The sequence below is a fragment of the Lathyrus oleraceus genome, chromosome 2, assembly GCF_024323335.1.
Source record: "Lathyrus oleraceus cultivar Zhongwan6 chromosome 2, CAAS_Psat_ZW6_1.0, whole genome shotgun sequence".
Classification (NCBI taxonomy): Eukaryota; Viridiplantae; Streptophyta; class Magnoliopsida; order Fabales; family Fabaceae; genus Lathyrus; species Lathyrus oleraceus.
Window position 1 is genome coordinate 414488333 of NC_066580.1, and position 24648 is coordinate 414512980.

Genomic DNA, 24648 nt, shown 5'->3' on the forward strand with positions numbered 1-24648 from the left:
AACTCGTGGAACTGATTTGTCATACTGTTCATGTATCCCAGAAATTCTTGTCCCATGTTAGCTAACTCTTCTCTCAGGGCGTCCTGTTCTGACATCAAAGCCTGAATGGTGGTGTTATAATTAGCTCCGGGCATATGATGTCTAAGATCGGGTATTGCCGATTCTTCGGTCGGGATAGGTTGAGGAGGAGGATCAATATCATAATAACCAGATGGTGTCTGAGGGTCAGATTCAGCATAAGGGATCTGGTCGTCACAAATCTCATAGTCCTGGATGGATTCAGTAGGTCTAGCAGGAGAGGGTATTCCGTTCAGGTTGTAGAGCCAGTTATTGCGGTTATGAACACTAGTCCTTGGACTAGGCAAGGTGAATAGGCAAAGAACTTGGTTATTAATTATAAGCTCAAACTCTTCAGACCCTAGGTTTGCTATAAATATAGTGTTGAAGAGGAAGGGTATACTCATAGTCGCAATGCCACAGAAAGGGCTTAAGTCAAGCATAGGTTGACGTAGTCCGATAGCATTACCAATCATGGTTATCAAGCCGCCTATTTGAATTGGTGCTCGTTCATCTTGGATAAGGTGGTCAAAATTTGCCAGCATAAAAGTGGCACCGTTTACTGGACGGTTCTGGGAAGCACAAAATATGATGAAGAGTTCATCACGTGAAACTGAGGTACTGTTTGACTTCTTCCCAAATAAGGTGTGGGCCAGGATCTTATGGAAATAACGAAATGTCGGGTTATGTATGTTTCCAGAAAGAAACTCATGTTCCTCGGGATCGTCATTTCCAGTCAAGCTTCCCCAAAAGTGTTCAAGTTCTCTGTATTCAAAAAGTTCTTCTTGGCTCACTGTGAATGTATCAAAAGAGGTAGGGAAACCTAAAAGGTTGGTAAAGTCTTGGATGTTAAATTGATACTCCATGTTGAACATTCTGAACTGGATGTAACCTCTGCTTATTCCTTTTCCATGGCTGGGTAGATAGATCAGAGAACTAAGGAATTCTAGAGTCAGTCTCCGGTAAGTGACGAATTGTCTACGGATAGGAGTGGTTTCCCACCCTATTTGACTCAGCAAATACAAGACACTCTCTCTTAGTCCAAGGGCAGTCATTGCCCAATCATCAGCATATAAACTAGGTAGCATCTCTCTCTCTGCTAGTTCCTCAAACCTTTGTTACTGAGCTTTCCCTCTGAATTTGATACCCATACGATCAATTTGTCCCATCAGGTTAGTGTTAGATAGAGAAAAGGAAAACAAGAGTTTTAGTCAGGATTTGGCCAAATGCCGAAAGAAGAAAAGAATAAGAATTTTATGAGTTAAAATAAATTAAGAATGAATACTAAATAAAATTTAGAAGAAAAATTAAAGAAGAAATAAAAATAAAGATAAAGAAAATTTGTGGGTTGTCTCCCACTAAGCGCTTTGTTTAATGTCGCAAGCTCGACATAAACACTATCAAATATCAATCTATAAAATTTTGGGGCACTACGTCTAAGTGCAGGACTTGTGAATCTTCAAGGTTCTCTGTATGATGATAATGTTTTAGATGCTGCCCGTTTACGATAAACGGTTCAATGGATTTTCCTTTAATTTCCACCGCTCCACTGGGAAAAACATTGATGACTTGGAAAGGACCTGACCATCTAGATCGTAGTTTTCCCGGAAATAACTTTAGCCTAGAGTTGAATAACAGGACTGTATCGCCTTGTTTGAAGATTTTCCTTGATATGCGCTTGTCATGCCATTGTTTTGTTCTTTCTTTGTAGATTCTGGCATTTTCGTAAGCGTCTCGTCTGAGTTCCTCTAATTCGTTTATATTAAGGATTCGCTTTTCACCGGCGGCCTTATAGTTTAAATTTAGATTTTTAATAGCCTAGTAGGCCTTATGTTCTAATTCTACCGGGAGGTGGCAGGATTTTCCATAAATAAGCTTAAATGGGGTTGTCCCTATGGGAGTTTTGTAAGCGGTTCGATATGCCCATAAAGCTTCTGGTAGTTTCAATGACCAGTCTTTCCTTGAGGTGGCGACTGTTTTTTCTAATATTCGTTTGATTTCTCTGTTGGATACTTCCACTTGCCCACTGGTTTGAGGGTGGTAAGGGGTTACTACTCTATGCCTTACGCCATACTTAAACAGTAGTTTTTCGAGTACCTTGGATATGAAATGCGATCCACCATCACTGACTACTATTCTTGGGACACCAAATCTTGGAAATATTATATTCTTAAAGAGTCTAGTTACTACTCGTGTGTCGTTTGTTGGAGAAGCTATAACTTCAATCCATTTTGATACGTAGTCAACCGCTACGAGTATGTACTTGTTACCGAGAGAAGGTGGAAAAGGTCCCATGAAATCTATCCCCCACACGTCGAAAATTTCTACTTCCAAAATGCCCTTTTGTGGCATCTCGTCACGTCTAGATATGTTTCCTGTGCGTTGATATCTATCACATTTCTTGATAGCCGCATGCACATCCTTCCATATGTTTGGCCAATAAAGACCGGCTTGTAGGATTTTGGAGCAGGTCTTAGATGTACTTGCATGTCCACCATAAGGAGCGGAGTGACAGTGTTGGATTATATTTTCTACCTCTTCTTCAGGTATACACCGACGGAAAATACCGTCGGGGCCTCTTTTGAAAAGTAAAGGGTCATCCCAGTAATAGTGTTTTATGTCATAGAAGAATCGTTTCTTTTGCTGGTAGGATAAAGTGGGTGGAACTATTCCGGCAGCTAAATAATTGACGAGATAAGCGTACCATGGTGTAGCACATATAGCTAAGGTGGTCTCTACCTGTTTATCAGCTTTATTTTCTTCCGAAGTAGCTATAAGTCTATCGTACGAGAAATCATCGTTGATCGAGGTTGTTTCCGGTTCAAGGTTTTCAAGTCTAGAGAGGTGATCTGCTACTACGTTTTCAGTTCCTTTTTTATCTTTGATTTCCAGATCGAACTCTTGTAGCAACAGGATCCACCTTAGGAGTCTAGGTTTAGCATCCTTTTTTGTTAAGAGGTACTTGATAGCAACGTGGTCGGTGTAAACGATTATTTTAGCTCCGACCAAGTCAGAACGAAACTTATCTAGTGCAAACACTACTGCTAAGAGTTCTTTCTCGGTTGTGGCGTAATTCATTTGTGCTTCATCTAGAGTTCTACTTGCGTAATATATGACGTGAAGCTTTTTATCCTTTCGTTGTCCTAAAACGGCGCCCACGACGTAATCACTGGCATCACACATTATTTCGAATGGTTCGTTCCAATCTGGTGTCTGCATTATGGGCGCGGAGATCAATGCTTGTTTAAGCGTTTGAAATGCTTCTAAACATTTATTGTCGAAGATGAATTCAGCATCTTTCATCAATAGTCCGGTTAAAGGTTTAGTTATTTTAGAGAAGTCTTTAATGAACCGTCGGTAAAAATCGGCATGTCCTAAGAAGCTTCGTACTTCTCTCACAGTTTTCGGAGGTTGAAGGTTTTCGATTACCTCTATTTTGGCTTTGTCTACTTCAATTCCTCTATTTGATATGATATGTCCTAAAACAATTCCTTCTTGTACCATAAAATGACATTTTTCTCAATTAAGTACTAGGTTTACTTTTACACATCGTTCTAGAACTCTTTCTAGGTTTTCAAGACATTCTTCAAAGCTTTGTCCGCATACGGAAAAGTCATCCATAAATACTTCCATGATATTTTCGAGAAAATCGGAGAATATTGCCATCATGCACCTTTGGAAGGTTGCGGGAGCATTGCACAAGCCAAACGACATTCGTCTATAAGCGAAAGTGCCAAAAGGACACGTGAATGTTGTCTTTTCTTGGTCATCAGGGTGAATTGGTATTTGAAAGAAGCCTAAGTAACCGTCTAGATAGCAGAAATGAGAATGTTTTGCTAATCGTTCTAACATCTGGTCAATGAATGGTAAAGGGAAATGATCTTTTCGGGTTGCTTTGTTTAGTTTCCTATAGTCAATGCACATTCTCCATCCCGATTCGATTCGTTTGGTTATAGTTTCTCCTTTTTCATTTTCGATAACTGTTATACCTCCTTTCTTTGGTACTACGTGTACGGGACTAACCCATTTGCTATCAGATATAGGATATATGATACCTGCCTCTAATAACTTGGTTACTTCCTTCTTCACTACCTCACTCAGGATCGGGTTTAGTCTCCTCTGATGTTCCCTGGAAGTTTTACAGTCTTCTTCTAGCATGATGCGGTGCATACAAATAGAAGGACTTATTCCTTTAAGATTGGTGATGTTGTACCCTAGTGCGGTTGGATATTTTCTTAAGATATGTAGGAGTTTTTCGGTTTCGAGCTTTCCTAGGTCTGCATTAACTATCACTGGTCGTTCAAGTTCTAAGTCTAGGAATTCATATCTCAGATTTTTGGGAAGTGTTTTCAGGTCTAGGGTTGGTTTCTTAAGGCATTGCGTAGGATCCGGTGTTATTGCTAAACATTGGTTGAGTTTGTCTTCTACAAGATAGTCAGACAATTTGTCATTTTCCAACTCTGTTTCTTTTATGCATTCATCGATGATATCCATGAAGTAACATGTATCTTCTATTGCAGGTGCTTTCAAAAATTGGGAAAGAATGAACTCAATTTTCTCTTCTCCTACTTTGAAAGTGAGTCGTCCTCGTTTTACGTCTATGATCGCACCGGCAGTTGCTAAGAATGGTCTTCCCAATATAATGGGTGTAACTTCATCTTCTCTTATGTCCATAATTATAAAATCGGTTGGAATGTAGAATTGACCTATGCGCACGGGAATGTTTTTAAGAATTCCTACAGGATATCTAACAGAACGATCTGCTAGTTGCACGGACATTTTAGTTGGTCTTAATTCTCCCATTTCAAGTTTCTTGCATAGGGATAAGGGCATAACACTAATACCGGCTCCTAAATCGCATAAGGCTTTATCTATGACAAATTTTCCTATGTGACAGGGTATAGAGAAACTACCAGGATCCTTATGTTTTGGAGGCATATTCTGGATTATGGCGCTACATTCAGCAGTGAGTGTAACAATTTCGCTATCTTCAAGTTTCCTTTTATTAGAAAGAATTTCTTTTAAGAACTTAGCATATGAGGGCATCTGCGTAATAGCTTCTGTAAACGGAATTGTGACGTTTAATTGTTTCAGTAGGTCAACAAATTTTTTAAATTGGCCCGCATCTTTGGTTTTAATAAGCCTTTGAGGGTAAGGGATAGGTGGTTTATAAGGTGGTGGAGGTACATAAGGTTCTTTCTTTTCTACGGTTTCCTTATTACTCTCTTCCTTTTCCTTAGTTTTACTTTCTTCCTCAGTTGACTTTTTAGAGTTTTGGTTTTCAGTTCTTGGATCTACTGGTCCTTCCACTTCCGTTCCACTTCTTAGTATGATTGCATGAGCGTGGCTTTTCGGGTTAGGTTGGGGTTGTCCAGGAAATGTACCAGTTGGGGCAGCAGTAGGCGCTTGTTGTTGAGCTACTTGTGATATTTGTGTTTCCAGCATTTTGTTATGGGTAGCCAAGGCATCTACTTTACTTGCTAGTTGTTTGATTTGTTCGCTAGTGTGTATATTTTGGTTTAAGAAATCTTTATTGGTTTGCTGTTGAGAAGCTATGAAGTTCTCCATCATTATTTCCAAGTTGGATTTCCTAGGAACATTATTGTTAGGTGTAGATGGGGTCGGCTTTTGATATTCAGGAGGTATAGCTGGGGCTTGATTTGGAGCTTATCCTGGTGCGTATAAAGCATTATTACTCTTATATGAAAAATTAGGATGATTCTTCCAGTTTGAGTAATAGGTGTGCGAGTAGGGATTTCCTTGGGCATAATTCACTTGTTCTGCTTGGTGATCGCGACTTTATGAGTCGAATTTGGGGTACAAACTGCAAGTGCACAGTTCTATCGCGTAGTTTTAAAAGATATCGATCCCACAGGGACTTATGAATCGATATACCGTTATCTAAGGTTACTTCGTAAAGCTAAGGCAGGTAATACTTCGATTGTTTGGGGGAAAAGCTAAAACTAAAGTAAGATCTAAAATAAATATCTAATAAGCGGATATCGGTATGTAGTTCGTCGTAATTAGGGAATCAATTCTTCGTTGGTTTCTTGGTTTTAAAATAAATCTTTTCAGTTGACACTATTGATTAAAAGTCTTATCCCAAACTCTCGCTCTGTTGAATAAACTATGATTTTATATTAACGTAGCTGTCACTTATAGTTAAGTCAAAAACCACTTTTTGAAAAAAATAGAATCCGTAGAAACTCTTTTTAAGAAAACACTAATCGTTTAAACACCCTTATCTCAAACTCTCGCTCTGTTGACTTAGGTTATATAATTAAATTCAAATGCTTAACTCTCGTCCTCACATTCAATCTTTAAAAATACTTTTTGAAAAAGATTAGAATTTAATTAACTCTAAAAATTGCTCTCGCCCTGATCTAGAATTAATGTCCAATTTACATTGTCCAGTCAAAAACTCAAACTCTCGTTCTATTGCTTTTAACTTCTTTATGTCTTTTACTTTCGTACAAAAACCTTGTTATTAAACCTGTAAATTGAGACCGTAAAAAGAGTGATTTTAATTTTAAACTTAATTAAACAAATTTGGTTTTGATTCCTTCATTCCGCTTACTTTACATACCGATACCTAAATAAATTAGCCAGACATGCTAAACAGACTTAAATAATTATCATGCATAAACAGATTCATCTCAAGCAAATAATATAAATAAACAGTAAAGCATGGCATATATAAATTCAAACAATAATTAAAGAACCTGAGAAATTAAATAGCAGTCTTGAACACTCCACCACAGGCCGGTTGGATTTGTTCTTGAATTCTTCAATCAAATAGAAAAATAAAAGCGAAGGAATAAAAAACTAGATTCTAACGTAAGGTTAGATCCGGTGAAAGGTACACAATAGTTTCCGGTGTATAAACTATTGTGCGAAAAAGAATTAACTAAGTGCTGAAAAAGAAAATAGAAATTGCAAAGGAAACAATATAAAAATAGTAAAAGTAATGCTGTAAAAATGTGCTTGTACTGCTGGAAGAGAAAAATTGTGAAAAAGAGAAAGCGGAGAAGAAGCGTGGAACCTCCAGGGTTCTCCGTAAGGTTACTATTTATATTGGTCACTTGTTGTAACTGTTTTCAAAGGTATTCCGCGTCAAAGGTCTTCACGTGGCGAATGGTCAGGCGTGCAAATAGGACTCAACGTCTCTGAAGCCAAAAATATAGGAGAATGGTGTGACGTCCGTCACACCATGTGTGACGCTCGTCACAGCCTTTGTGACGCTCGTCACAGGCACATCGCCTGTGCTTTTTGGGCTGGGCTTTGGCTTTTGATATTTGCTTCTTTTAATTCCTTTTTGCACCTCCTTTTCTTCCTTTTTTACTTGTGCTTCAAATAAACCACCTGAGATAAATAGAAAGAAAATACCGTGTAATATCTAATAAAATGAAATAAATTGAAGTAAATAATAATATAATTTAATTAAATTGAGTCCTAGAATGTGATACTATTTCATGTTATCAAACTCCCCCATACTTAGATCTTTGCTTGTCCTCAAGCAAAATACAGTATAGAACTTGTTTTAAAATTTTTAGCCAGATGAAATTTCAAAACACACATCAATTCGTACTAGGTTGCATGTAAACCTTGTTTAGAAGTAACTTGAGTTTAATCTTGACATCAACAACCACCGTCACAACCTCAGATAACCCCACCTTATGCAAACCAGTTCGAGTAATGCCATTATAGCTATCCTAGTACCTTTACTCTTATTTCACCCGTTTTCATTCTAGCGAAATCACATTAAGCCCTTTATCTTTTCGCGCACATAGTGGAGTAACCGGTTAGCGATTCTGATCCCCTTTTAGCTAGAAGTTTTGGTATATAAGTCGGGTAACTTCGTTATTCAGTCCATTGCAAATTGCGGGGGATCAGACCGTAGTCCGCCCTACCAAGTTCAGTACCAGATACCTGCTGAACCAACTCATAATGGATCTTTCATATTATGCTTTTGTATGATCTGCAACCTTTAGATTAAATGATCTGGTAAGGATCACCTAACTTAATTAGTGCATTTCCTGATATATATATATATATATATATATATATATATATATATATATATATATATATATATATATATATATTTTATGTTACTTTGGGAATCATTCACTTATATTCATCGGCCCTCCACGTAGTTTGCTATTAAGATGGTGCTGACTTCTCGTATAAACTACTCGGGGTTACTATAAAACTAAAAGTTCAAGGGATTGGTATAATAGATACTTATCCTGATCTAACATGTTGAGGTTCTTAGAGCGTTGTTATGGTAATAATTTTTGTCTTGATTTCACTCAAGTTTTATAAAATAAGCGACCTTTATACTTATTGGGTGTGTTAAATTTGTGTTATGGCTCATGAAAATTGAGGGGAATAGATAATAGAAAGTTTTCACACTTGGGACTTAACTTAAAATAAATCTATATTATAAGAAATATTATTTTATTATATATATATATATATATATATATATATATATATATATATATATATATATTTTTATTTTTATTTATTTTTATTTATTTATTTTTTATAAGGGAAATAACAATGAAAAGAAAGATACATACTTGAAAAAGAAAAAGGAGGATAGAAAGAACACGGTTTCCCCCCCCCCCCCCCCCATACTTGAATGAAACATTGTCCCCAATGTTTTAAGGAAAAGAAATGAATTACAAAAAGAAAGGAAAAAAAAACTAAAGTTAAGGCTGCCTGCCGCCTCTTGTTCTTGGACCTGATGATCGTTGATGTACTTCTAAGTTGTCGAACCTGCTAAGCAAATCAGTGAACCGCTGGTCGGTTATGGCATTCCTCTCTTCCTGTTGTTGTTGCATTTGGCACATCATTTGCATCATTTCGAGATTCTGGGCTTGCATACCATCAATAGCATCCATGATGTCGTCGTTGGTTGCAGGCCTTCTTCGTCGACGACGTCGTGAGGATGGGCCAACTGCATTATCGGAAGGGTTGAGCGGGACTGATTGTTGTGCAGGAGCATGATCACCTTGCTCCATTTCTTCGAACTCGTCGGTAGACGGGTTTGTATGTGAAGGCTCAGTTGCTTCGGGAGCATTCAGATCATAGAGGTGGCGGTTGGGATTGGTGACATCGGTTAGGGCAATGTTGGGTAGAACAACGCTTGGGACTACCTGGTTATTCACCATAAGGTAATATTTTCCGCCTACTCTGTTCTTAATTAGGCGGCTGGACCGACAGTAGCTTATATCCATAAATAGGGGAGGTAAAGATTCTAAAGTTTGGAGTCGGTCCCCTAGGTGTAAGCCAAGTGCTATGGTGGTGATTAATCCACCAATTACAAAAGGTTGACGGCCTCTAGCACATAAGGTGCGGATATGATGAAATAGGAAGGAGGCGGCGTTTACCTTAGCATTCGGTTCGAAGACGCATTCGAGGAAGAATAGTTCCTTTGCGTTGACCTTGCTGTTGTTCGGTCTTCCAAAAACTGTGTTTTGTAGGATGCGTATAAAGTACCGGATAGTTGGGTTATGTATATGGGAAACAAGGAGCTCTTCCCAGTTGTTGGCATCTACACCGGATATTTTCCTAAAGAGGTCGAAAGCGGCAACTGTGTTCCAGTTTAGGTTTGGAGGGATTCTGGGGTAGACTTGACCTTCTATGGGGAATTGTAGCATGGTACTCAATTGGTTTTGGGATAGGGAGTACTCGGTGTTGAACATACGGAAGGTTGCGGTACCGGTTAAGAATTCGTCCTCACCGGTGGGAGTGTTGTACGCATATGAACTTAAGAATTCTAAGGTTAGGGAGGGGTAGGTGGGTTGATTATGAGTGCATAGAAAGGTTAGATCGGCAAGGCAGAGCATCCACTCGATACCTTGAAGTAATCCTAATTGTTGTAAACAAGTTGAATCAGGATACCTGGTAGAGGTGACACCTCGTTGTTGGAAACGCTCGAATTGCTCTCTTTGATAGTTATCATCTTCAGATCGGAAGATGATGTTTCCAAAATTTTGATTTCCCGCCATACTGATGAATGAGTTGGAAGAAGTAATTAGGAAAGAAAAGAAAATATATTTGATTGTATAGAATAGTTGTGATGTAGGAAGAAAGGTATGGTGGGTATTTATAGGAAAAATTTTTGAAGTTGGAAAAGGAGTGGTTGAAAAGTAAATAAATGTGGGTAAATGTGAATAAATGGGGAAGGTAAAAAGGTGAAGAGGTGTAACGGTCGTCTCCAACGACTTTGTAACGTTCACCTAGCCAGCAAGGTGTTACGGTCGTTACAGGGGCATGACGGGCGTCACAAGCACTTGGTGTGACGTCCGTGACAGATTGTGTGACGCTCGTCACACAGTCATATTGGCATGGTTTTTGCTTGCGTTCTTCATAATGATTTTGGTAATTTATTTTTATTATTTATTTTGTTTTGCTTCAGATTATTTTATTTTGCTATTTAAATTTCCATGCATGCTATTCTACTTTGTATAATAGTGCATAAATATATTATATTTATGATAATTTATGTAGGCAGCAACAGTAGAGAGCATTTTTTTTAGATATGCATAATTCATAATAAAATAGGATAATTCAACAGCTTCATAAAATAATCATAATGTAACATTGAAAAAAAAAACAAAAATGCGAAAGAGAAACAAATACGAACATAATTAGAAATAACATTAAATAATAAAACTAACTAAAACTAGATAACTAAGAAAAACGACTTCTATCCATCTGCATGATCTCTGGCCGGAAGAGCAAAGGAGTTAACACGGTATAGCAACTCGTGAAACTGATTTGTCATACTGTTCATGTATCCCAGAAATTCGTGTCTCATGCTAGCGAACTCTTCTCTGAGGGTGTCTTGTTCTGACATCAAAGCTTCAATGGCAGTGTTATAATCAGTTCCGGGCATATGATGTCTAAGGTCGGATATTGCCGATTCTTCGGTCTGAACAGGTTGAGGAGGAGGATCAATATCATAATAACCAGATGGTGTCTGAGGGTCTGATTCAGCATAAGGAATCTGGTCATCACAAATTTCATAGTCCTGGATGGATTCAGTGGATCTAGCAGGAGAGGGGGTTTCGTTCAGATTGTAGAGCCAGTTATTGCGGTTATGAACACTAGTCCTAGGATCGGGCATGGTGAATAGGCAAAGAACTTGGTTATTAATTATAAGCTCGAACTCGTCAGATCCTATGTTTGCTATAAACATAGTGTTGAAGAGGAAGGGTATACTCATAGTAGTAATGCCACAAAAAGGGCTTAAGTCAAGCATAGGCTGACGTAATCCGATAGCATTACCAATCATGGTTATCAAACCGCCTATTCGAATTGGTGCTCGTTCATCTTGGATAAGGTGGTCTAAATTTGCCAACATAAAAGTGGCACCGTTTACTGGACGGTTCTGGGAAGCACAAAATATGATGAAGAGTTCATCACGTGAAACTGTGGTACTGTTTGGCTTCTTCCCAAATAAGGTGTGGGTCAGGATCTTATGGAAATAACGGAAGGTCGGGTTATATATGTTTCCAGAGAGAAACTCATGTTCCTCGGGATCGTAATTTCCAGTCAAGCTTCCCCAAAAGTGTTCAAGTTCTCTATATTCAAAAAGTTCTTCTTGGCTCACTGTGAATGTGTCAAAGGATGTAGGGAAACCTAAAAGGTTGGTAAAGTCTTGAATATTAAATTGGTACTCCATGTTAAACATTCTGAACTGGATAAAACCTCTGCTTATTCCTTTCCCATGGCTGGGTAGATAGATTAGGGAACTAAGGAATTCTAGAGTCAGTCTCCGGTAAGTGACAAATTGTCTACGGATAGGAGCGGTTTCCCACCCAATCTGACTCAACAAATACATGACACTTTGTCTTAGTCCAAGGGCAGTCATTGCCCAGTCATCAGCATACAGACTAGGTAGCATCTCTCTCGTGGCTAGTTCCTCAAACTTTTGTTTCTGAGCTGTTCCTCTGAATTTGATACCCATACGATCAATTTGTCCCATCAGGTTAGTGTTAGCTAGAGAAAAGAAAAACAAGAGTTTTAGTTGGTGCTTGGCCAAATGCCGAAAGAAGAAGAGAAAAGTTTTTAATAAATAAAAATAAATTAAGAATGAATACTAAACAAAAATTAAAAGAATAATTAAGGAAGAAATAGAAAATAATAATAGAAAAAAATAAAATATTTGTGGGTTGTCTCCCACTAAGCGCTTTGTTTAATGTCGCAAGCTCGACATAAAAACTATCAATTATAATCTATAAGTTCTGGAGGCATTTCGTCTAAGTGCAAGACTTGCGAATCTTCATTGTTTTCTGCATAGTGATAATGTTTTAGACGTTGCCCGTTTACGGTGAATGGTTCCATAGATTTGCCTTTAATTTCTACTGCTCCACTGGGAAAAACATTGGTGATTTGAAAAGGACCTGACCATCTAGATCGTAGTTTTCCGGGAATAACTTTAGCCTAGAGTTAAATAAAAGGACTGTATCGCCTTGTTTGAAGATTTTCCTTGATATGCGCTTGTCATGCCATTGTTTTGTTCTTTCTTTGTAGATTCTGGCATTTTCGTAAGCGTCTCTTCTGAGTTCCTCTAATTCGCTTATATCAAGGATTCTCTTTTCGTCGGCGGCTTTATAGTTTAAATTTAGATTTTTAATAGCCCAATAGGCTTTATGTTCTAATTCTACCGGGAGGTGACAGGATTTTCCATAAATGAGCTTAAATGGGGTTGTCCCTATGGGAGTTTTGTAAGCAGTTCGGTAAGCCCATAAAGCTTCTGGTAATTTCAATGACCAGTCTTTCCTTGAAGTGGCGACTGTTTTCTCTAATATCTGTTTGATTTCTCTGTTAGACACTTCCACTTGCCCACTGGTTTGAGGGTGGTAAGGTGTCGCTACTCTATGTCTTACGCCATACTTAAGCAGTAGTTTTTCGAGTACCTTGGATATGAAATGCGATCCACCATCACTGACTACTATTCTTGGGACACCAAACCTTGGAAATATTATATTCTTAAAGAGTCTAGTTACTACTCGTGTGTCGTTTGTTGGAGAAGCTATAGCTTTAATCCATTTTGATACGTAGTCAACTGCCACGAGTATGTATTTGTTACCGAAAGAGGATGGAAAAGGTCCCATGAAGTCTATTCCCCAGACGTCGAAAATCTCTACTTCCAAAACGCCCTTTTGTGGCATCTCGTCACGTCTAGATATGTTTCCTGTGCGTTGACATCTGTCACATTTCTTAATAGCTGCATGTACATCCTTCCATATATTTGGCCAATAAAAACCGGCTTGTAGGATTTTAGAGCAAGTCTTGGATGTACTTGCATGTCCACCATAAGGAGCGGAGTGACAGTGTTGGATTATATTTTCTACCTCTTCTTCGGGTATACACCAACGGAAAATACCATCGGGGCCTCTTTTAAAAAGTAAGGGGTCATCCCAGTAATAGTGTTTTATGTCATAGAAGAATCGTTTCTTCTGCTGGTAGGATAAGGTAGGTGGAACTATTCCGGCAGCTAAATAATTGACGAGGTCAGCGTACCACGGTGTAACACATATAGCTAAGGTGGTTTCTACCTATTTATCAGCTTTATTTTCTTCCAAAGTAGCTATAAGCTTATCGTACGAGAAATCATCGTTAATTGATGTTCTTTCCGGTTCAAGGTTCTCAAGTCTAGAGAGGTGATCTGCTACTACGTTTTCAGTTCCTTTCTTGTCTTTGATTTCCAAATCGAACTCTTGTAGCAACAGGATCCATCTTAGGAGTCTAGGTTTAGCATCCTTTTTTGTTAAGAGGTATTTGATAGCAGCGTGGTCAGTGTAGATGATTATTTTGGCTCCGACCAAGTAAGAACGAAATTTATCTAGCGCAAACACTACTGCTAGAAGTTCTTTCTCGGTTGTGGCGTAATTAATTTGTGCTTCATCTAGAGTTCTACTTGCGTAATATATAACGTGAAGCTTTTTATCCCTTCGTTGTCCTAAAACAGCACCTACTGCGTAATCACTGGCATCACACATTATTTCGAATGGTTCATTCCAATCTAGTGTCTGCATTATGGGTGCGGAGATCAGTGCTTGTTTAAGCGTTTGAAATGCTTCTAAACATCTATTATCGAATATGAATTCAGCATCTTTCATTAATAGCCCAGTTAAAGGTTTAGTTATTTTAGAGAAGTCTTTAATGAATCGTCGGTAAAAACCGGCATGTCCTAAGAAGCTTCGTACTTCTCTCACAGTTTTCGGGGGTTGAAGATTTTCGATTACCTCTATTTTGGCTTTGTCTACTTAAATTCCTCTGTTCGAGATGATGTGTCCTAAAACAATTCCTTCTTGTACCATAAAGTGGCATTTTCCCCAATTAAGTACTAGGTTTACTTTCACACATCGCTCTAGAACTCTTTCTAGGTTTTCAAGGCATTCTTCAAAGCTTTGTCCGCATACGGAAAAGTCATCCATAAATACTTCCATGATGTTTTCTAGAAAATCGGCGAATATTGCCATCATGCACCTTTGGAAGGTTGCAGGAGCATTACACAAGCCAAACGACATTCGTCTATAAGCGAAAGTACCAAAAGGGCACGTGAACGTTGTCTTTTCTTGGTCATCAGGGTGAATTGGTATTTGAAAGAAACCTGAGTAACCGTCTAGATATCAGAAATGAGAATGTTTTGCTAATCGTTCTAACATCTGGTCAATGAATGGTAAAGGGAAATGATCTTTTCGGGTTGCTTTGTTTAGTTTCCTATAGTCAATGCACATTCTCCATCCCGATTCGATTCGTTTGGTTATAGTTTCTCCTTTTTCATTTTCAATGACTGTTACACCTCCTTTCTTTGGTACTACGTGTACAGGACTAACCCATTTGCTATCAGATATAAGATATATGATACCTGCCTCTAATAACTTGGTTATTTCCTTCTTCACTACCTCACTCAGGGTCGGGTTTAGTCTCCTCTGGTGTTCCCTAGAAGTTTTACAGTCTTCTTCTAGCATGATGTGGTGCATACAAATAGAGGGACTTATTCCTTTAAGATCGGTAATGTTGTATCCTAGTGCGGTTGGATATTTTCTCAAGATACGCATGAGTTTTTCTGTTTCGAGTTTTCCTAGGTCAGCATTAACTATCACTGGTCGTTCAAGTTCTAAGTCTAGGAATTCATATCTCAGATTTTTGGGAAGTGTTTTCAGGTCTAGGGTTGGTTTCTTAAGGCATTGCGTAGGATCCGGTGTTATTGCTAAACATTGGTTAAGTTTGTCTTCTACAAGATAGTCAGATGATTTGTCTTTTTCTAACTCCGTTTCTTTTATGCATTCATCGATGATATCCATGAAGTAACATGTATCTTCTATTGCAGGTGCTTTCAAAAATTGGGAAAGAATGAACTCAATTTTCTCTTCTCCTACTTCAAAAGTGAGTCGTCCTCGTTTTACGTCTATGATCGCACCGACAGTTGCTAAGAACGGGCTTCCCAGTATAATGGGTGTAACTTCATCTTCTCTAATATCCATAATTATAAAATCAGTTGGAATGTAGAATTGACCTATGCGCACTGGAACGTTTTCAAGAATTCCTACAGGATATTTGACGGAACGATCTGCTAGTTGCACAGACATTTTAGTTGGTCTTAATTCTCCCATTTCAAGTCTCTTGCATATGGATAAAGGCATAACACTAATACCGGCTCCTAAATCGCATAAGGCTTTGTCAATGACAAATTTTCCTATGTGACAGGGTATAGAGAAACTACCTGGGTCTTTAAGTTTAGGAGGCATATTCTGGATTATAGCGCTACATTCAGCGGTGAGTGTAACGGTTTCGCTATCTTCAAGTTTCCTTTTATTAGAAAGAATTTCTTTTAAAAACTTGGGATATGAGGTCATCTGCGTAATAGCTTCTGTAAACGGAATTGTGACGTTTAATTGTTTTAGTAGGTCAACAAATTTTTTGAATTGGCCCGCATCTTTGGTTTTAATAAGCCTTTGAGGGTAAGGGATCGGTGGTTTATAAGGTGGTGGAGGTACATAAGGTTCCTTCTTTTCTATGGTTTCCTTATTACTCTCTTCCTTTTCCTTAGGTTCACTTTCCTCAGTTGACTTTTTCGAGTTTTGGTTTTCTATCCTTGGGTCAGACGGTCCTTCCACTTCCGTTCCACTTCTCAGTATAATTGCATGAGCGTGGCTTCTCGGGTTAGGTTGGGGTTGTCCAGGAAATGTACCAGTTGGGGCAGCAGTAGGCGCTTGTTGTTGAGCTACTTGTGAAATTTGCGTTTCCAGCATTTTGTTATGAGTAGCCAGGGCATCTACTTTACTTGCTAGTTGTTTAATTTGTTCGCCAGTGTGTACATTCTGGTTTAATAAATCTTTATTGGTTTGCTGTTGAGAAGCTATAAAGTTTTCCATCATGATTTCCAAGTTGGATTTCCTAGGGGCGTTATTGTTAGGTGTAGATGGGATCGGCTTCTGATATCCCGGAGGTATAATTGGGGCTTGGTTTGGAGATTGTCCAGGTGCGTATAAAGCATTATTACTCTTATATGAAAAATTGGGATGATTCTTCCAATTTGAGTTATAGGTGTGCGAGTAAGGGCTTCCTTGAGCATAGTTTACTTGCTCCGCTTGGATTCCTGTTAGGAGTTGACAATCTGCAGGAGTGTGACCTTGGATTCCACAGACTTCGCAATTCTGAGTTATGGCAACCACGGTGGCTGGAGGTGATACATTTAAACTTTCAATTTTCTGGACCAGAGCATCCACTTTTGCATTAACATGATCAAGGTTACTTATCTCGTACATGCCAGTTTTCGTTTGAGGTTTTTCTACCATTGTTCGTTCGCTTCCCCACTGATAGTGGTTTTGAGCCATGCTTTCGATAAGTTGGTAAGCATCAGCATAAGGTTTGTTCATTAGTGCACCACCTGCAGCGACATCTATTATTAACCTCGTGTTGTACAGGAGACCATTATAGAAGGTATGAATTACTAACCAGTCTTCTAAACCATGGTGTGGACAAAGTCTCATCATGTCTTTGTATATTTCCCATGCTTCGAAAAGAGACTCGTTATCTTTCTGTTTAAATCCATTTATCTAGGCTCTTAACATAGTTGTTTTGCTTGGCGGAAAATATCGGGCAAGAAAAACTTTCTTCAACTCGTTCCATGTGGTGACTGAGTTGGAAGGAAGAGATTGAAGCCATCTTCTAGCGCTATCTCTTAACGAGAAAGGAAAAAGACGAAGTCGAATTGCCTCTGAAGTGACACCATTAGCTTTAACAGTATCGGCGTATTGGACAAATACGGATAAATGAAGGTTTGGATCCTCGGTAGGATTTCTAGAGAATTGGTTCTGTTGCACTGCCTGCAACATTGAAGGTTTAAGTTCAAAGTTGTTTGCTTCGATTGCGGGTGGAGCAATACTCGAATGCGGCTCATCTTGCGATGGAGCGGCGTAATCTCGAAGAGCACGAGCTGGTTCTGCCATCTCGGGTATCGAAGGGAAAATATTTTTGAAATCGGGAAGTTCAACAGGAGGGAGATTGTTTGCAGCACGATATTCCCGAATTCGTCGTAAGACTCGGAGATATAGTTCGATATCGTTGATTCGTAAGTAGAACGGCTCGCCTTGTGAGCGAGTGTGTGGCATACAAACCAACGAAAGAAAGAAAAGAAAAAGAAAAGCCTTAGTCTCTACAGCGTAACAGAAGAGTTACGATATCGACTAAATAAAAGTCCCCGGCAACGGCGCCAAAAACTTGATCGCGACTTTATGAGTCGAATTTGGGGTACAAACTGCAAGTGCACAGTTCTATCGCGTAGTTTTAAAAGATATCAATCCCACAGGGACTTATGAATCGATATACCGTTATCTAAAGTTACTTCGTAGAGCTAAGGCAGGTAATACTTCGATTGTTTGGGGGAAAAGCTAAAACTAAAGTAAGATCTAAAATAAATATCTAATAAGCGGATATCGGTATGTAGTTCGTCGTAATTAGGGAATCAATTCTTCGTTGGTTTCTTGGTTTTAAAATAAATCTTTTCAGTTGACACTATTGATTAAAAGTGTTATCTCAAACTCTCGCTCTGTTGAATAAACTATGATTTTATATTAACGTAGCTGTCACTTATAGTTAAGTCAAAAACCACTTTTTGAAAACAATAGAATCCGTAGAAACTCTTTTTAAGAAAACACTAATCGTTTAAACACCCTTATCTCAAACTCTCGCTCTGTTGACTTAGGTTATATAATTAAATTCAAATGCTTAACTCTCGTCCTCACATTCAATCTTTAAAAATACTTTTTGAAAAAGATTAGAATTTAATTAACTCTAAAAATTGCTCTCGCCCTGATCTAGAATTAATGTCCAATTTACACTGTCCAGTCAAAAACTCAAACTCTCGTTCTATTGCTTTTAACTTCTTTATGTCTTTTACTTTCGTACAAAAACCTTGTTATTAAACCTGTAAATTGAGACCATAAAAAGAGTGATTTTAATTTTAAACTTAATTAAACAAATTTGGTTTTGATTCCTTCATTCCGCTTACTTTACATACCGATACCTAAATAAATTAGCCAGACATGCTAAACAGACTTAAATAATTATCATGCATAAACAGATTCATCTCAAGCAAATAATATAAATAAACAGTAAAGCAGGGCATATATAAATTCAAACAATAATTAAAGAACCTGAGAAATTAAATAGCAGTCTTGAACACTCCACCACAGGCCGGTTGGATTTGTTCTTGAATTCTTCAATCAAATAGAAAAATAAAAGCGAAGGAATAAAAAACTAGATTCTAACGTAAGGTTAGATCCGGTGAAAGGTACACAATAGTTTCCGGTGTAGAAACTATTGTGCGAAAAAGAATTAACTAAGTGCTGAAAAAGAAAATAGAAATTGCAAAGGAAACAATATAAAAATAGTAAAAGTAATGCTGTAAAAATGTGCTTGTACTGCTGGAAGAGAAAAATTGCGAAAAAGAGAAAGCGGAGAAGAAGCGTGGAACCTCCAGGGTTCTCCGTAAGGTTACTATTTATATTGGTCACTTGTTGTAACTGTTTCCAAAGGTATTCCGCGTCAAAGGTCTTCACGTGGCGAATGGTCAGGCGTGCAAATAGGACTCAACGTCTCTGAAGCCAAAAATATAGGAGAATGGTGTGACGTCCGTCACACCATGTGTGACGCTCGTCACAGCCTTTGTGACGCTCGTCACAGGCACATCGCCTGTGCTTTTTGGGCTGGGCTTTGGATTTTGATATTTGCTTCTTTTCATTCCTTTTTGCACCTCCTTTTCTTCCTTTTTTACTTGTGCTTCAAATAAACCACCTGAGATAAATAGAAAGAAAATACCGCGTAATATCTAATAAAATGAAATAAATTGAAGTAAATAATAATATAATTTAATTAAATTGAGTCCTAGAATGTGATACTATTTCATGTTATCACTTGGATTCCTGTTAGGAGTTGACAATCTGCAGGAGTGTGACCTTGGATTCTACAGACTTCGCAATTCTGAGTTACGGCAACCACGGTGGTTGGAGGTGATACATTCAAACTTTCAATTTTCTGGGCAAGGGCTTCCACTTTTGCATTAACATGATCAAGGCTACTTATCTCGTACATGCCACTTTTCGTTTGAGGTTTCTCTACCATTGCTCGGTCGCTTCCCCATTGATAATGGTTTTGGGCCATGCTTTCGATAAGTTGATAAGCATCGGCATAAGGTTTATCCATAAGTGCACCACCTGCTGCGGCGTCTATTGTTAACCTTGTGTTGTACAAGAGACCATTATAGAAGGTATGAATCACTAACCAGTCCTCTAAACCATGGTGTGGATAAAGTCTCATCATGTCTTTGTATCTTTCCCATGCTTCGAAAAGAGACTCGTTATCTTTCTATTTAAATCCATTTATCTGGGCTCTCAACATAGCTGTTTTGCTCGGAGGAAAATATCGGGCAAGGAAGACTTTCTTCAACTCGTTCCATGTGGTGACTGAGTTGGAAGGAAGAGACTGAAGCCATCTTCTAGCTTTATCTCTTAACGAGAAAGGAAAAAGACGAAGTCGAATTGCCTCTGAAGTGACACCATTAGCTTTAACAGTATCAGCGTATTGGACAAATACGAATAAATGAAGGTTTGGATCCTCGATAGGATTTCCAGAGAATTGATTCTGTTGCACTGCCTGTAGCAGCGAAGGCTTAAGTTCGAAGTTGTTTGCTTCGATTGCGGGTGGAGCAATACTCGAATGCGGCTCATCTTGCGATGGAGCGGCGTAATCTCGAAGAGCACGAGCTGGTTCTGCCATCTCGGGTATCGGTGAAGGAAGAAGATTTTTGAGGTCGGGAATTTCGATAGGAGGGAGATTGTTTGCAGCACGATATTCCCGAATTCGTCGTAAGACTCGGAGATATAGTTCGATGTCGTTGATTCGTAAGTAAAACGGCTCGCCTTGTGAGCGAGTGTGTGGCATACAAATCAACGAAAGAAGAAGAAATAAAAATTGCCTTAGTCTCTACAGTGTAACAGAAGAGTTACGATATCGACTAAATAAAAGTCCCCGGCAACGGCGCCAAAAACTTGATCGCGACTTTATGAGTCGATTGGGGTACTAACTGCAAGTGCACAGTTCTATCGCGTAGTTTTAAAAGATATCGATCCCACAAGGACTTATGAATCGATATACCGTTTTCTAAGGTTACTTCGTAAAGCTAAGGCGGATGATATTTTGATTGTTTGGGGGAAAAGTTAAAACTAAAATAAGATCTAGGTTAAATATCAATTAAGCGGATATCGGTATGTAGTTCGTCGTAATTAGGGAATCAAGTCTTCGTTGGTTTCTTGGTTTTAAGATAAATCTTTTCAGTGGATACCATTGATTAAAAGTCTTCTCTCAAACTCTCGCTCTGTTGAATAGACCATGACTTTAAATTAACGTAGTTGTCACTTATTAGTTAAGTCCAAAATCACTTTTTGAAAACAATAGAACCTATAGAAACTCTTTTCAAGAAAATACTAACCGTTTAAACACCCTCGTCTCAAACTCTCGCTCTGTTGACTTAGATTATATAACTAAATTCAAATGCTTAACTCTCGTCCTCACATTTAACTTTTAAAAATACTTTTTGAAAAAGGTTAGAATTTAATTAACTCTAAAAATTGCTTTCGCCCTGATCTAGAATTAATGTCCAATTTACACTGTCCAGTTAAAAACTCAAACTTTCGTTCTATTGATTTTAACTTCTTTAGTCTTTTACTCTCGTACAAAAACCTTGGTATTAAACCTGTAAATTGAGACCATAAAAAGAGTGATTTTATTTTTAAACGTAATTAAACCAACTTAGCTTTGATTCGTTCATTCCGCTTACTTTACATACCGATACCTAAATAAATTAGCCGGACATACTAAACAGATCTAAACAATCATCATGCTTAAATAAATCCATCTCAGGCCAACAATATAAATAAACAATAATGCAGGGCATATATAAATTCAAACAATAATTAAAGAACCTGAATAAATAATGGCAATCTTGAACACTCCACCACAGACCGGTTGGATTTGTTCTTGAATTCTTCAATCGGACAGGAAAATAAAAGTGAAGGAATAAAAATCTAGAGTCTAACGTAAGGTTAGATCCAGTAAAAGATACACAATAGTTTCCGGTGTAAAAACTATTGTGTGAAAAATTAATTAAGTGCTAAAAGATTTGTTGGAAAAGAAAATAAAAATTTGCAAATAAAGTAAAAACTGTAAAAAGGTAATGCTGTAAAGTATGCTTGCACGGCCGGAAGAGAAAAAGGGACGAAGAAGAGAGAGCTTTAGGGTTGGAAGGAAGTGACTATTTATACTAGTCTACTTGTAACGGTTTCCACAGCTTTCACGTTCCAAGAGTCAAGCGTAACAATAGGCTTCAACGTGCCTCTGTTGCGCTTCTGAAGCCAAAAATATAGGAGAATGGTGTGACGTCCGTCACACCATGTGTTACGCTCGTAACACAAGGCAGCAGGGCGTGACGCTCGTCGCTGTCGCATTGCGCGAAAAACCGGCGGGAAAATAAGAACAACAGAGCCGCCACCGTGCGTTATTTATCCCAAAAGAGGGAAAGGAAACGCTCAGAGTAAACCTGGAAAAGACGTGGTCTCGCGACCAAAGAGAATGGGATCGGGAGTCGGTTATGCGAAGGGAAGGTATTAGCACCCCTACGCATCCGTCGTACTCGACGGGATCCACGCACAATAGGAAGGGAAATGGTTGCTAAAAACACTGCTCACACACACAGGGAACGCAGGTGGGGTTAAGAGGAAAGAGCTCGATAAGGTATCGCACCTTATGCCTATATATCTTGTCTGAAACAAGAATCAGAGCCGCTGTAGTTCGGCTTACGCACGCCAAACAACACAGAACACACAAACAAACAAGGGTGGCAAACATGGAGCCCGACAACCAATTGATGGAATTATGTCGGCATCCGAACCAAAACACACTCAAAAGGGCAAACATGGAGCCCAACAACCAATTGATGGAATTATGTCGGCATCCGAACCAAAACACACTTAAAAGGGCAAACATGGAGCCCGACAACCAATTGATGGAATTATGTCAGCATCCGAACCCAAAACACACAACAGCATGCAACAATCAAACAAACAAACAACAACATGCTAGGGAGTCGGGGACTCGAGCCTAGCATTTGTCAAACAACGCACACAATAAAAGAAAAAGGCGCCCGGAGAGATCAGCTCAATCTCCTGCCTACATACCTTGTCTGGAACAAGGATCAGGGCGATGTAGTTCCCCTACGCAGGGATACAGGACTAGCCTAACCAGATAACAGAGGGAGACACAACACTAGGGAGACTACGACTCGAGCCTAGATGTTGTCATGCAAAGTCAACCCTAAGTTAAGGTTTCTATCCTACTTGCATAAGCAAGCCTATCCTAACCAGGAAAGAAGCAAGCACACAAGCAAACAACATACAAGCACACATCAAATGAGAACAAGCATCTCAAACAAGCATGTCAATCAGATATCCACATAGCACACGCTATAACCAAACAAGGGGGCTCAATCAATAGGTTTGACTGCCTCAGCAAGTCATCTGTACAGGCTGTTTTTGGCTCTTAACCTTGCCATTGAGGGGCTAAGGTGAAGCAGATGAAAGGATGAAGTGAGGATGAGACCTCACAGCTCTTATCCCTGACCAGGGAGAGCTTCTGACAAATGAGCATGGGTCCAGAATGGGGGAACCCTTCTATACTCAGAGACTCTGACACAATGTGCACTGCACAAGATCTTGGGCTTGGATCTCAATGCTACAACCATGTAATGGGAGCAAGGAGAAGACTCACAGAATAGTGGGGGATAGATTGCTTATCCCTACCTTCCACCAATTGCCTTGATTAAGGACTTTACCTGCTTAGGCACAATTTTAAACAATCACAACCATTGCCTCTTAAGGAGGACTTCAGACAGTTTGCCCGGTCAAATAACAGACCGGGTCTCCAGACTACATGAAGTTAGGAAGTTATACCTCAATGCAAGTTGCTTAAGCAAAGCAAAGCAAAAGTTCACAAGGAACTGAGCAACTAAAAGTACCTGGAAACAATCAAACACAGTTAGTACTCAGACAGACAAAGATAAACAGCAAGTATTAATCATCCAGACTATACAAACTAATGCACAACAAAGCAAGCTCAAAGCTCAATCCCAAACTTCACAACCTACAAAACAAAGTTATATTAGTGTACAAACATCAAACAACATCAATTGAATTGACTTGAATCATTCTCCATTCACATTGCACCTTTTCATCCTGAAAAATCAATCAAATGTTAGCAACTAGACCACTAGGCCAAGCCTAGGGTCCAAAGGCGAGAAAAATTCCTAAACAGCAAGGTATCTCTAACCAAACTCAAATTAATGTCAAACAAGAGCCAACACAATTAGTCCCATGTTCATATCATTCATTATATTTATTTCATGCACAAAACAAGGCAAACTAGTTCAAATGAAGCACCAAACATCCAAACAGAACTATTGCATTCAAATCCATATCACAACAATTCTAAAAATTCTCAAATAATTTACACCTAATCAGGGGATATTCCAGGTCTAGCATGTCAAATTTTAGCCTAATTAGACCAAGGGAACTATGTCAATGAAAATCAACAAAAACAGACACAATTACATGCTCCAAATCACAACATCAACACATGCTTCCACTTCAAAAATTCACAACTCAATGAAAACAATAAAGAAATGCATGGGACCAAAACAGGGATGTTCCATCATGTGTCTATTACAAGCATACCAAGTTTCATGATCATTCAATACCATACGAGCATTTCACATTAAATCTACCAACCTATGTCACATGAACTTGCACTATTTGACCAACAGAGATGAAAAATAGCAATCAATTTGAAAATGCAATATAAAATTCCACAAAAATTCACATAACCTCTTAACATGTTAATCAACCATCATGCAAAATTTCACATTAATCCAACAAGTATAGGTCACTCAAAAAAATCCAGCAAATTGACATAATGAGGTGTGACACAAATTGTCACACCTAAGTTCCAAAA

General features: G+C 38.6%; 2 non-coding genes across 2 annotated transcripts; both read left to right on the forward strand.

The window, feature by feature from the left end:
* The first annotated feature begins 17052 nt into the window (after positions 1 to 17052).
* LOC127124239 (small nucleolar RNA R71) lies at positions 17053 to 17159 on the forward strand. Its single transcript, XR_007803858.1, has one exon. It is a non-coding gene; the product is annotated as a small nucleolar RNA R71 (small nucleolar RNA).
* A 2720-nt stretch (positions 17160 to 19879) lies between these two features.
* On the forward strand, positions 19880 to 19986 carry LOC127124447 (small nucleolar RNA R71). The gene has a single exon (XR_007803937.1). It is a non-coding gene; the product is annotated as a small nucleolar RNA R71 (small nucleolar RNA).
* Positions 19987 to 24648: the final 4662 nt, after the last annotated feature.